We start from the raw sequence: 10349 nt of genomic DNA, 5'->3' as shown, positions 1-10349 counted from the left end.
GGAAGGAGCAGGTGGGAGGGTGCAAAAGGAAGGTCTCCAGGGGCTGATGGGGCTGGGCAGGACTATGGCCGAGCAAGCGGGGCTGCCCGGCTATTCCCCTGCCCGCGCAGACCGCCCCTTCGGAGGAGGAGCTGGAGAGGGGGGAGACCGGCCGTGTTTGAGGCAGGGGACGAGCTGGAGGCTGCGGGAGGAGTGGCCGCCTCGCTCCTTTCTGAGGCGCCGCCGAGGAATCAAGCGTTCGCGAGTTGTCTTCTGGGCTGCGTCACCCAATGTGTTTGGCCAGGTCAGATAAAGACATCGCTCCTGCATTCACACAACGTGCTAGCGTCAACCTTGATTAGTCTTTTGTGGTGTACTGGGTTGGATGAATCAAACTCGTTTGGTTAATTTATGTTCAGTGTATTGTGTGAACCCAGAAAATGGTTTAGTCATTAAACCCCATAGTCGGTACTGTCTGGCTCACCCAGCACTTTAACCCAAAATCTAGGTGCGCAGAACAGTTGCGCTCACTTAACTTGCTGTGCAAAAAATAAATGAAGTTATGATTTAATAACTGCCTGGTTCACACAAGATGGTAATGCAACAGCTGGGCTCCCACAACATGCTGAATTTAGCAATCCTATTTTGGCCTAGTTTAGTATGTTGTGATGGCTAGGAAAGATGCTGTATGAACAGGTACCTTGTATGCAAAGATAAAGATCAATAAGAGACCGAAAGGAAATGTACAAAGGGCTAAATCTATTCATAGTACCAGGTGGTTGTTTAACATTTATTCTACAGTGGAAGAAAGGGTCAACCAAATCCAGGAAGAGGCCAGCACAGCTAGTAGCGTCCAGGAAACTGTAAAAGATAAGAGTTTTCTTTCAGGAAATGGAAAGCTTGTCTTAATGAGAACAAATAGGAACACAAACGTTGGCAGAAAAAGTATAAAGTGATCAGGAAAGCAAAAAGAAGAATGCGGAGGAAGAGGACCAGGAGGAGTAGAATTATTTCAGGAGGATTTAGTAAAAACCACAGAACAGTAAGGAGGAACAGTAGGAGAAGTCTGAGATGAGCATCTTGTAGAGGCACTGCTTTTCGAGTTGCAACATATGATTCCCTCAAAGAGATTTAAAAGCGTGTTGAGGTAGGAATATTGTTTCAGAGACCCTCTAGATCATCCTCAGTGAAGTTCATTCTTCTGTGGCCTTGTATTTAATTACTGTAAACCCCATTGAATAGTTCTAGAAACAAAAATGGGGAATTAATTAATTAATTAATTATAGCAAATGGAGCTAACACCCAAAGGAAAACTTGAGAGACTAGGCAATCTTCAGGTCCTGGTGGCATCTACCCACGAATTCTTAAAGAACTCAAATGTGAAATACTTGGGCAAAATATGAAAGTTGTCACTAAATTTGTTTCAGTGCCAGAGGACAAGAAGAACTGACACCAGTTTTTAAAAAAGGATCCAAGGGAAGATGTCAACGGGTATGTGGATGCAAGTGATCCCGTCAACATCATAATTTGAATTTAAAAAAAAGAAAAAAAAAACTTTAACAAAGTTCCTCATCAAAAGTTCTTTGAGTCATTAAAGTGTTATAAGCCTGTCCTCATTACTTTGGCACATCAATGGTTGGATGACTCTAGAAGATGGTTTAAGCTGCTAGTGGGGAAATGACCTCGGTAGTCACGGAGTCAGAGCATCTGTCCTTTTATGGGTTGCTAACTGGTTAAAAACAGCAAAGAGTAGGAATAAAATGCCAGTTTTCTCAGTGGAGCGAGGTACATAGTAGAGTCCCTTGAGGATCACTGCTGGGACCAGCACTTTTTGATTTGTTCATAAATGATCTTGACTTAGTATGCTGACCAAGTTTGCAGATCATACTGTTCTTTGTGGCAAAAACTAGAAGTGACTGTGAAATGTTCCAGAAGAATCTCTTTAAACTGGGTGAACAATCAACCATATGCAAATCTAATTCAATTTAAGGAAGCATAAATTTATGTACCCTGGGGCAAACAAAACTAACCATGTATGCACTGATGGGGTTTGAGCTGTCTTTAATGATCTTAGGATCCTAGTAGATAGGTTGATGATATTGATTCAGCGTGTAGCAGCTGTAAATTCCAACCTAAGGATTAGGTATCTGCAAAAATTGTCAATATGGGAACAGAATATTACATTTCCATCTGAACCACATGGCAAACCTCCTTCTGGACTATGCTGTTCCAGGGGCAGTTTTGTAGTTTCTAGAAGTAAATTTATTTTATTTACTGGATTTATAGGGCTGCCCAACTCAAACAGTGTGACTTGTGGTATACAACAGAAAAGAATAAAGCAAAAGAACCACCCAACATTAAAACATTTACAATATATAAATATAAAATATAAAATGGCGGCCAAACATAATAATAAAAACAACCAAAAGGGGACTCCACTCAGCTCGACCCAAATGCCTGGGGGAAAAGCCAGGTCTTAATGGCTTTCCTAAAGGTGAGCAGAGTTGGGGCCTGTTGCATATTGGGGGGAGATTGTTTCAGAGCACAGCTGAAGCCTCTGAAAAAGTACACTTCCTCGGTCCCATAAGGTAGCAAAGTTTCAGTGAGGGAAACTCACTGCAAGTAACCCAGTCCTATGCTGTGTAGGGCTTTAAAGGTGATAGCCAGCACTTTGAATCACACCCAGAAGTCTATTAGGAACCAGTACAACTCAAGGTGTAGTGGTGTTACATGGGCATAACAAGCTGTGCCCATAACAACCTGTGCTGCCCTATTCTGGATGAAATGAAGTTGGATGGTCTTCAGGGACAGCCCCATGTAGAGCACATGGGAGTAGTCCAATTGGGAACTGACTAAAGTGTGAGTGACCATGATCAGGGCCTCTCAGAATGGATGCAATTGGTGCACAAGATGCAGTGGTGCAAAGGCTTTCCTGGTTACAGATGCCATCTGCTCTGAGCAAGAGCTGTGAGTCCAGGAGAAGTGCCAGATTGTGCACGAAGTCTGAATGGGACAGTGCCACCCCATCCAGAACCAAAGATGGAAACATTCTAATTCCCAAACCCGGGGGCCCCACTTAGTCTTGGCAGGGTTGAGCTGCAATGTGTTCTTCCCCATCCAGACCTCCCCATCCAGACCTTCATTAGACCAGAACCTCAACAGCTTCACTTGGATGGCCATGGACAGAGATGCATAACTGGGTATCATCTGCATATTGATGACAATTCACCCTGTACTGACAGATGATCTCATCCAGCAGCTTCATGTAGACATTGAAAAGGAGGGGGGGGAGAGGAGAGCCCTAAGGCACCCCACAAAGCAGCAGTCTAGGGCTCAACCATTCCCCTCCCAAAAACATCAACTTGAACCAGCCTCAGAGGAAGGAGGAGAACCATCACAAAATCTAACTCATATCTCTCTCAACTGGTTGATGGTACTGAAGGCCATTGAGAGATCAAGGAGAGCTAGGGTGGACATACCACGCCCATCTCAGGCTCACCACAGGTCATCTTATGAGCATGACTAAAACCGTCTCAGTGAATCCCAACTGAAAAGGGTCTAAATAATCTGCCTCCTCAAGGGCCTCTGAAGCTGGATACCAACCACCTTCTCAACAACCTTCCCTAGAAAAGGAAGGTTGGAGCCTGGATGAAAATTGGTCAGATCAGCTGGATCCAAGGATGGCCTCTTGAGAAGAGGGTGCATCTCCACCTCTTTCAAAGCCAGCATAATCACTCCTCTCTCAAAGAGGCATTTACATGCATGGATTCACTGCATGGATTCACTAACATGCTCCCTCCCTGGAGGCCTTGATCAACCAGGAGGGGCATGGTTCTAATATACAGGTGGCCATACCTACAGCTCCAAGGACGCTGTCTACTTTCTTGGGACTAACAGGCCCAAACTTCCCAGATAACTTCGTAAGACTGTGTTTCAGTCACCTCCATAGGGCCTGTTGGAATCCAAGTCAAAGTGAAGTTTGAAATGTTCTGATTCCTCCCAAACAATCCTGTTTCATCTGGAACACCATGTCCAGAACATCTTGAACCATTGAGTCATAGAATTGTAGAGTTGGAAGGGACTACAAGGATCATTTAATTCAATCCTCTGCAGTGTGCAGGAAAACCAGTCAAACTAACCCTGAAAAATGGCTTTCCACCCTCATTTTAAAAACCTCCAGTGAGCTTCTAGTTCAGAAGATTTACTTCTAGATATGTCAAACTGCCCTGGAATGGCAAGGTCTAGAGAATAATGTTCTGAAGTTCTCTAGAGTGTTTTGTTCCTGGATTGATGAATTTTGTACATACCTACTAGGGATCGCTAGGAAAGGGAGTGAAAATAACATCATTCTGATTTCATGAGATATGAATCTGAAATTTCATCAGACAGCATTTAATTAATATTATTCCAAAGTTTTCTTAATGTAATGGGAGGGAGATTGACTCACATGCAATACATATACAAGTGCAGATCCTCTCAATTCATAACACTTGCTGGTTGCTACAGGTAGGAGATGGTAAAATGGCAAGAAATAAGATAAAAAGTTGTAGCTTAACTGCTGCAGACAACTGCTGGTGTTTGGTGATTGCATCTTAATAATGGAGAATCCCAGGACAGCTAGTCTTTGGATCAGGTTGCAGGATTTTAGGATTTAAGTGGCTATGAAGTGAATGGTTATATCCATTAATATGGACAAGGCAATCAATTTTAGGCATGGGATAATCATTTAAAGGAATTGGAGTCACCTGGCAAATAACACAAGGAGCAGAATAAAAATGTCACCTTTGTCTGATATGTCTCTATATGAAGCTATGGAGCATTCAGATCTGGAATATGGTGTACAATTCTGGTTGCTGCATTTGGAAAAGGATATAACAGACCTGGGAAAAGCAGAGAAGGGCAATCAAAATGACCAGAAGGCTCAAACATCTTCCCTACCAGAACAGAATTTGGGATTCTTTAGCTTGGAAAAATGTGAGTGAGGGAGGAGATGACCGAGATATATAAAATATGAAAAATATATAAAATCATACATGGCGTAGAGAAAGAGGACTCTCAGAATGCTAGGAACAGAGGTCATCCAGCAAAGCTGATGGGAAAGAAATTTAAACAGATAAAAGAAAGTACTTATTCACACAGTGCATAATTAATCTGTGAGATTCATTGTTATGGTGATGGTCACCAACCTGAATAGCATCAAAAAAGGATTGGATAAATTCAACATGGAGGACAGGCCTATCAAGGGCTATTAGTCTGAAAAATGTTGGGGGCAGCAAAAACAATATGTTTAGACTAAGGGCTCATTCGCACATCCTACTTCCTCTGGTATAAGGATGGACCACTAACCATCTCTTGATGCGGGAACACACAGTGTTGTTCTCAACCCCCTATCCCACCCGAAGGGCAACCTCTGCCAAACTTCTCTAGTATCTTCCAACTTCTGCCAGCGCAAGCAAGTGATTTGCCTGGTGCACTTCATTTTCTTGCAAGGCAATGCCTCTCCTCCAGTTGGCTACTATGCATAGTGGTGTGGCCCCTCCATGTACTGGTTGCTGCCTCCATGGCCATTTCTTCCTGGGCTGCTAGGCTGCTTGGTTGTTTGTAAAGAGACCTTCCCATGGTGAAATGGTGAACTTCTTATTTGTTTATTTGTTGCACCGTGGGGTGGGTCTTTCATCAAAAACCTTGTCCAAATGTTAAGTCCCTAAAATCCTGAACTTTGATGCAAGACAACTAGAGATGCTGACTGGCCTCAGAACTTGTGAAAAAGTCTTGTGAAGGGGAAGCACCATGAGGGCAGTTGCCCACCTGAAACACGAAGGAGACTCATCCTAAGTGTGGTGCAGCATTGGAAATGATCAAGTGGGTCAATGCTTTTCACTTAAGGCAGAAAATTCAATCCCTTTAAACAAAAATTCATGAATTAATTCGGCTCACTCTGGCAGCCTGGCAGGGGAGGTGCCCATGGCTTCCTTGCAGGGGCATGGGCAGAAGCAGCTAGCAACCCTTCAGTTAAGTCATGGGCAACTTCTGTCCTACTTAGAGAAAGTGGCTCTTCCTGCTTCCCCTCCTTCTCTGCTTTGTCTGCCACCCTTGGTAGAAGGGAATGATGGGGGGAGAGAAGCAGGGGAGAACATCTCCTTTGTTGCCAGTTCTCCAGTCCTTTGGAGTGATCAGTCCATGAGATCAGAGACACAGCAGTAACTGACACCAGGGGAAGCATTTCCCCACATCTCTCTCCTTTCCCCCTTCCCTTGGAGTATAGACAGAACCCCTCTTCTGCTTTACTGCCAAAGCAGAGTAAAGGTTGGGGTACAGTCAGCACTTCTTTAAGCTGGCATGTTTTCTGCAACTCTCACCCTGAAGAGCCCCAAGATGGGTTTTGGCCCGATGCCGCAGGGCCATTCTTATGTTGTTATGTTAAAGATGTGATTCATTAAGCCTGTTCAGTTGGAGTTTGCCATGTTTGTACAGGACCTATGGAGTATGCAGTGTGAAATTGCTGGCAACTGAGAGCATATAGCATATTGGAGTCCTGTAAGAGCATTGCTCTGTTATGTGATCTGTTGCTGCTGGTGAGTCACTGTTTTCAATTAGGGGGCTGCTCAAAAGCAAGGCGAGGCCAGTCACCCGAAGCCTGTGAAAGTACCAACCTCATGGATGGGCGATGGTTTTTTTCAGGGATCATTTTTGCTGGGAGTTCTGAGTCCCAAGGGGGTATTCTAGGTAATCTTGCTGAATTTTATTATTGTTTTTGGACCAACTTCCAATTACTGTTTTGAAAACACTGCTTGCACATAAATTATTCCACATAACATGCAAAACTTGGTTATTTTTATTAGTTTTCAGTTCATTGGTTGTGGGGGGTCACAGTGCATTTTGTAAAACCAGCCTGTTTAGTTTTTTTAGGATTCAGTATTTTGGGAGATCATAGGAAATGGATTACTAACCAGTTTGTGTTGTGTGAAGCAATCCAAGGGATTAACTGGCCATCACTGAGACCCATATTTAGCTCCAAGACCTTCCAAAGTTTCTGGCTGGGCTGATATAATATGCTTAACCCAGTTAGTTAATGAAATGGCATTTGTTGATCCAAAAAGTAGACTCTGCACCAGCGGGAAAATGGAAGGAGGAGGAAGAGGAGTTGTTAATGATGCAGTAGCTATATTTGCAAGCTAAGCTTGGTTGGAGTTAATCATGGTTAGGATTTGGTTATTTGGTGGTACAATGTGCAAACCCAATCTGGGGAGTTATGATTCAGTGTACTATAACCGCGTTAAGTGTATTATGGAAACTCAGCTAGTGGGACTGACTTTCACATAAGCATGTACAACATTCATCTATAACTCCACTCCTGATTATGGGGAGATGTTTCTATACAACCCACCCACCCCCTTACATAAAACAAAGTTAAGCTGAGTACAGCAAGAATTACATTAAGTACTGTATATTCATGCTGATCCTGAGATACAGCTATGATACTGTTGGGATACTGCTAGACTACTTCTCTTACTTACAAAGTCACTGCTGGTCTATATTTTGGCCGGCCTCAGCCACTCCCCTGCTATACAAGAGAATATGGGGGGAAACCCTTCTTTAAATCATTAACAAGCCTTTGGAGAGATGATCTGTAGACGGATCAAGGCTATGACCACTGACTTTTTTTGCACCTTCCTTATATTTAGTCTGGAGTTTGATTTCCCTGGAAAGAAACAGAAGCCTCAAAGTGACTCATGAGAATGAGACTGAGACACTTGGCAACAGATCCACAGGACAGGTTACCAACTTTGCTAAAAGAACGATTGCAACATTGCCGCGTTAATGGAGTACATGCTTGTGGATACTGTTCTCAAATACAGTCTGAGTCTGTCTTCAAAAGCATTCCTGTGAACAGGCATTTCCCACTGTGGTGTTGCACAGCACTGGGAAGCATGCAGCAATGTAAGACACCCTGTACACTTCAGAACAGGAAAATTGGACCGACGCCATCTTTAAAATAGATGTGTGCATCCATGCATTGATGTGTCGGTGAAAAAAGAGTAGGCAACTACAACCAGCCAAATGGTTATTGTACAGTTGCTCCGTGTTCTGATGAATATGTTACTTTCATACATACAGAAGAGCACTGGTGTAAGAAATTGCTGTGTGTGAAGAGACTATAATTTTAAAAACTTAAAAGAAGTTACCTACTACTGGGGGGGAAAATGGCATCTTAAAAAGGAGCTGCGGGGGGACGAACCCCTTCTTGACCTTTAATTTGCCTGGCTGGGAAGTACACAATTGGAATTTAATGTAGCCAACTGGAATTTAATGTAGTTCATGGGAATTACTATTCAAATGTTATCAAATGCCCTTTGCAAGGGCCTTCATTATACTAATTTATACTGCTTGGTTGAGAGAGTTTAAAGGGCAAAGAACTATTACATGAAGGGCCTTTTCTGGCTTTTAGAGAAGTAATAAAGTCTCCTTCAAGGTAAGCTTAGTCTTGGTGATTTCATGGGCATATCCATGTGGTTTTCTTGGCAGTAATATGGAAGATGTTTTTTGTTTTCTTTTATTTTGTCCAGTCCCCAGTCTAAGCTACAACCCTTGGATTCCCAGAGGATTCCTCATCCACGAGCTAACCCGGCCCAATCCTACTTGGCTTCAAAGCCAAGACAAGGTTGGCCAGGTGCTGCCACTGCTGAGATGCTGCTCTTCAGGGGATCATCATCAGCAACTGGGGCCTTGAGTGGGGAGCAGGATGGGGACATTCCCAGTGGGTTCTCAAGAATCCAAACGATGGCTCTGTTGAGGCGATCAGTGAAGAGATTGCAATGTGCTCTTGCTATCTTTTTAAAACATCCAAATATAAATCCCACTTTTCAACCAGAGGAAGAAGGTTGGGGATGGCTGGAAGATTTTCAGATGGATTTTCTCACCAGTGCTGCAAAGCAGATCTGCCATTATGCCAGAAATGTTACGAGGCTCCATAACATTTTACACCTGAACTCATACTGAATTCATTCCATGCTTGTGGGAAACAGTTCTATTCCAGGAGCAGCATGGATGCAAAACCTAGCTTTGCAGCTACACACTGCAGTGGATAAACCTGAAGGGTAGCAGAAATTATTCCATTGCACCCTGACCTGTTTAGGGATAGTAAGCCTCCTTGGAAAAGTAAAGAGCTGAGATAAGCAATTAAGGCTAGAGGAAAAGCTTGGAGTCAAAGATGGAAAGTGGACAAAGGGTCATACAGAGGAAAGATCCTACATTGGAAAATGTAGCAAGATGTAACCAGAGATGAGTATAGATGGATGGAAGGGCCTATGTTTATGGAAAAGGAAGGTATTTTATATAGGTAGAAAGGTGACCTTGGCACAGACCCAACCACTTTCCTTCAGCCAAGCACTTCATCCTACCACAAATTTCTTTTCACTTCATATGTCCAGCAACAGCCTCCAGATTCAACTTTTGGTAGTTAAAACAGAGAGTGTCCCATACCATAGCAATAAATTGGAGAAATGCCATATTGCCCAGAAATCCAATTTTTAAATAGCTTTCAAGTGGTTGGGCTTGAAACCACTGACCTGAAAACCAAACATTTGTTTTCAATAGGTAAGTTTCTAGCTCTCGTAATCACAGAATAAAAAAAGATGCCCAGGGCAATGATATTTAGGGATTATAATAATTTTCTGGGTTCGCACAATACATTGAATTGTAAACTAACCAAGCAGGCTGACATTGTGCAGTATGCTCAGTCCCAGAAAAAGAAACCAAGATTATAATTAAAGAGACTTTGTACGTTATGCCTGCACAGCTGCTGGGTCTGTAAGTGATCTGGGTTAGTGTGCCGTGGGAATGCAGCGAAAGGCAATCCTCTGTACTTATTCTCATCCCGGACCAAGTGGGTGGGAAGCTTCTGGCAAGCCAGCTCCTCTGTCCCCTTCTTTGGCCTCCAAGAGGAAGGGGAGACCTTTCTGCTTCCCTCAGCAAGTCTATTATAGTCATCATTTTTCCTTCAGAGGACGAACTTCAAGAGGGGGAAAAGGGGGATGTGAGAGCAGAGAAAGAGAATTATCCATATGGCTGAGAGTGACTTTGATCCCTGGAGGTTCCGTAGTCAAGACCCCAGAGAGCCACTTGCTTCCCCTCCCTCCTTTCTCCACTTTGGTGCCAACTCTGCTCGATGACAGACTTGGGCCACGCATCCTTCCCGTCATGCCAAGCACCTCTGCATCCTTCCAGGAGTCAATATTTGCCAGGGGTTGTCATGAACACCTCTTAAAGGTTAAAGTTTGCTCACCCAGTTGGTGGAGGAAGATTTGCATTTCAGCAGCCAAGCACTTGCCCCAGCTCTGAGGCCAATGGCCTGGCCAGGCCTGGCCTGA

At 43.6% G+C, this 10349-nt stretch overlaps 1 long non-coding RNA gene across 1 annotated transcript in view; it reads left to right on the top strand.

Moving 5' to 3' along the window:
- Positions 1-83: 83 nt before the first annotated feature.
- The window catches only part of LOC148214371 (uncharacterized), a 30394-nt gene continuing 20128 nt past the window's right edge, over positions 84-10349 (top strand). The window contains exon 1 of the long non-coding RNA XR_015798174.1: positions 84-283. This is a non-coding gene — a long non-coding RNA (uncharacterized LOC148214371). The remainder of the gene's footprint in view (positions 284-10349) is intronic.

The sequence above is a fragment of the Python bivittatus genome, unplaced genomic scaffold (assembly GCF_059951505.1).
Source record: "Python bivittatus isolate LINGU-HERP-01145 unplaced genomic scaffold, Pbiv_v1 ctg000690_np1212, whole genome shotgun sequence".
Classification (NCBI taxonomy): domain Eukaryota; kingdom Metazoa; phylum Chordata; class Lepidosauria; order Squamata; family Pythonidae; genus Python; species Python bivittatus.
Note: the sequence above shows the minus strand (reverse complement) of the source record. Positions and strands in the feature narration are given on the sequence as shown.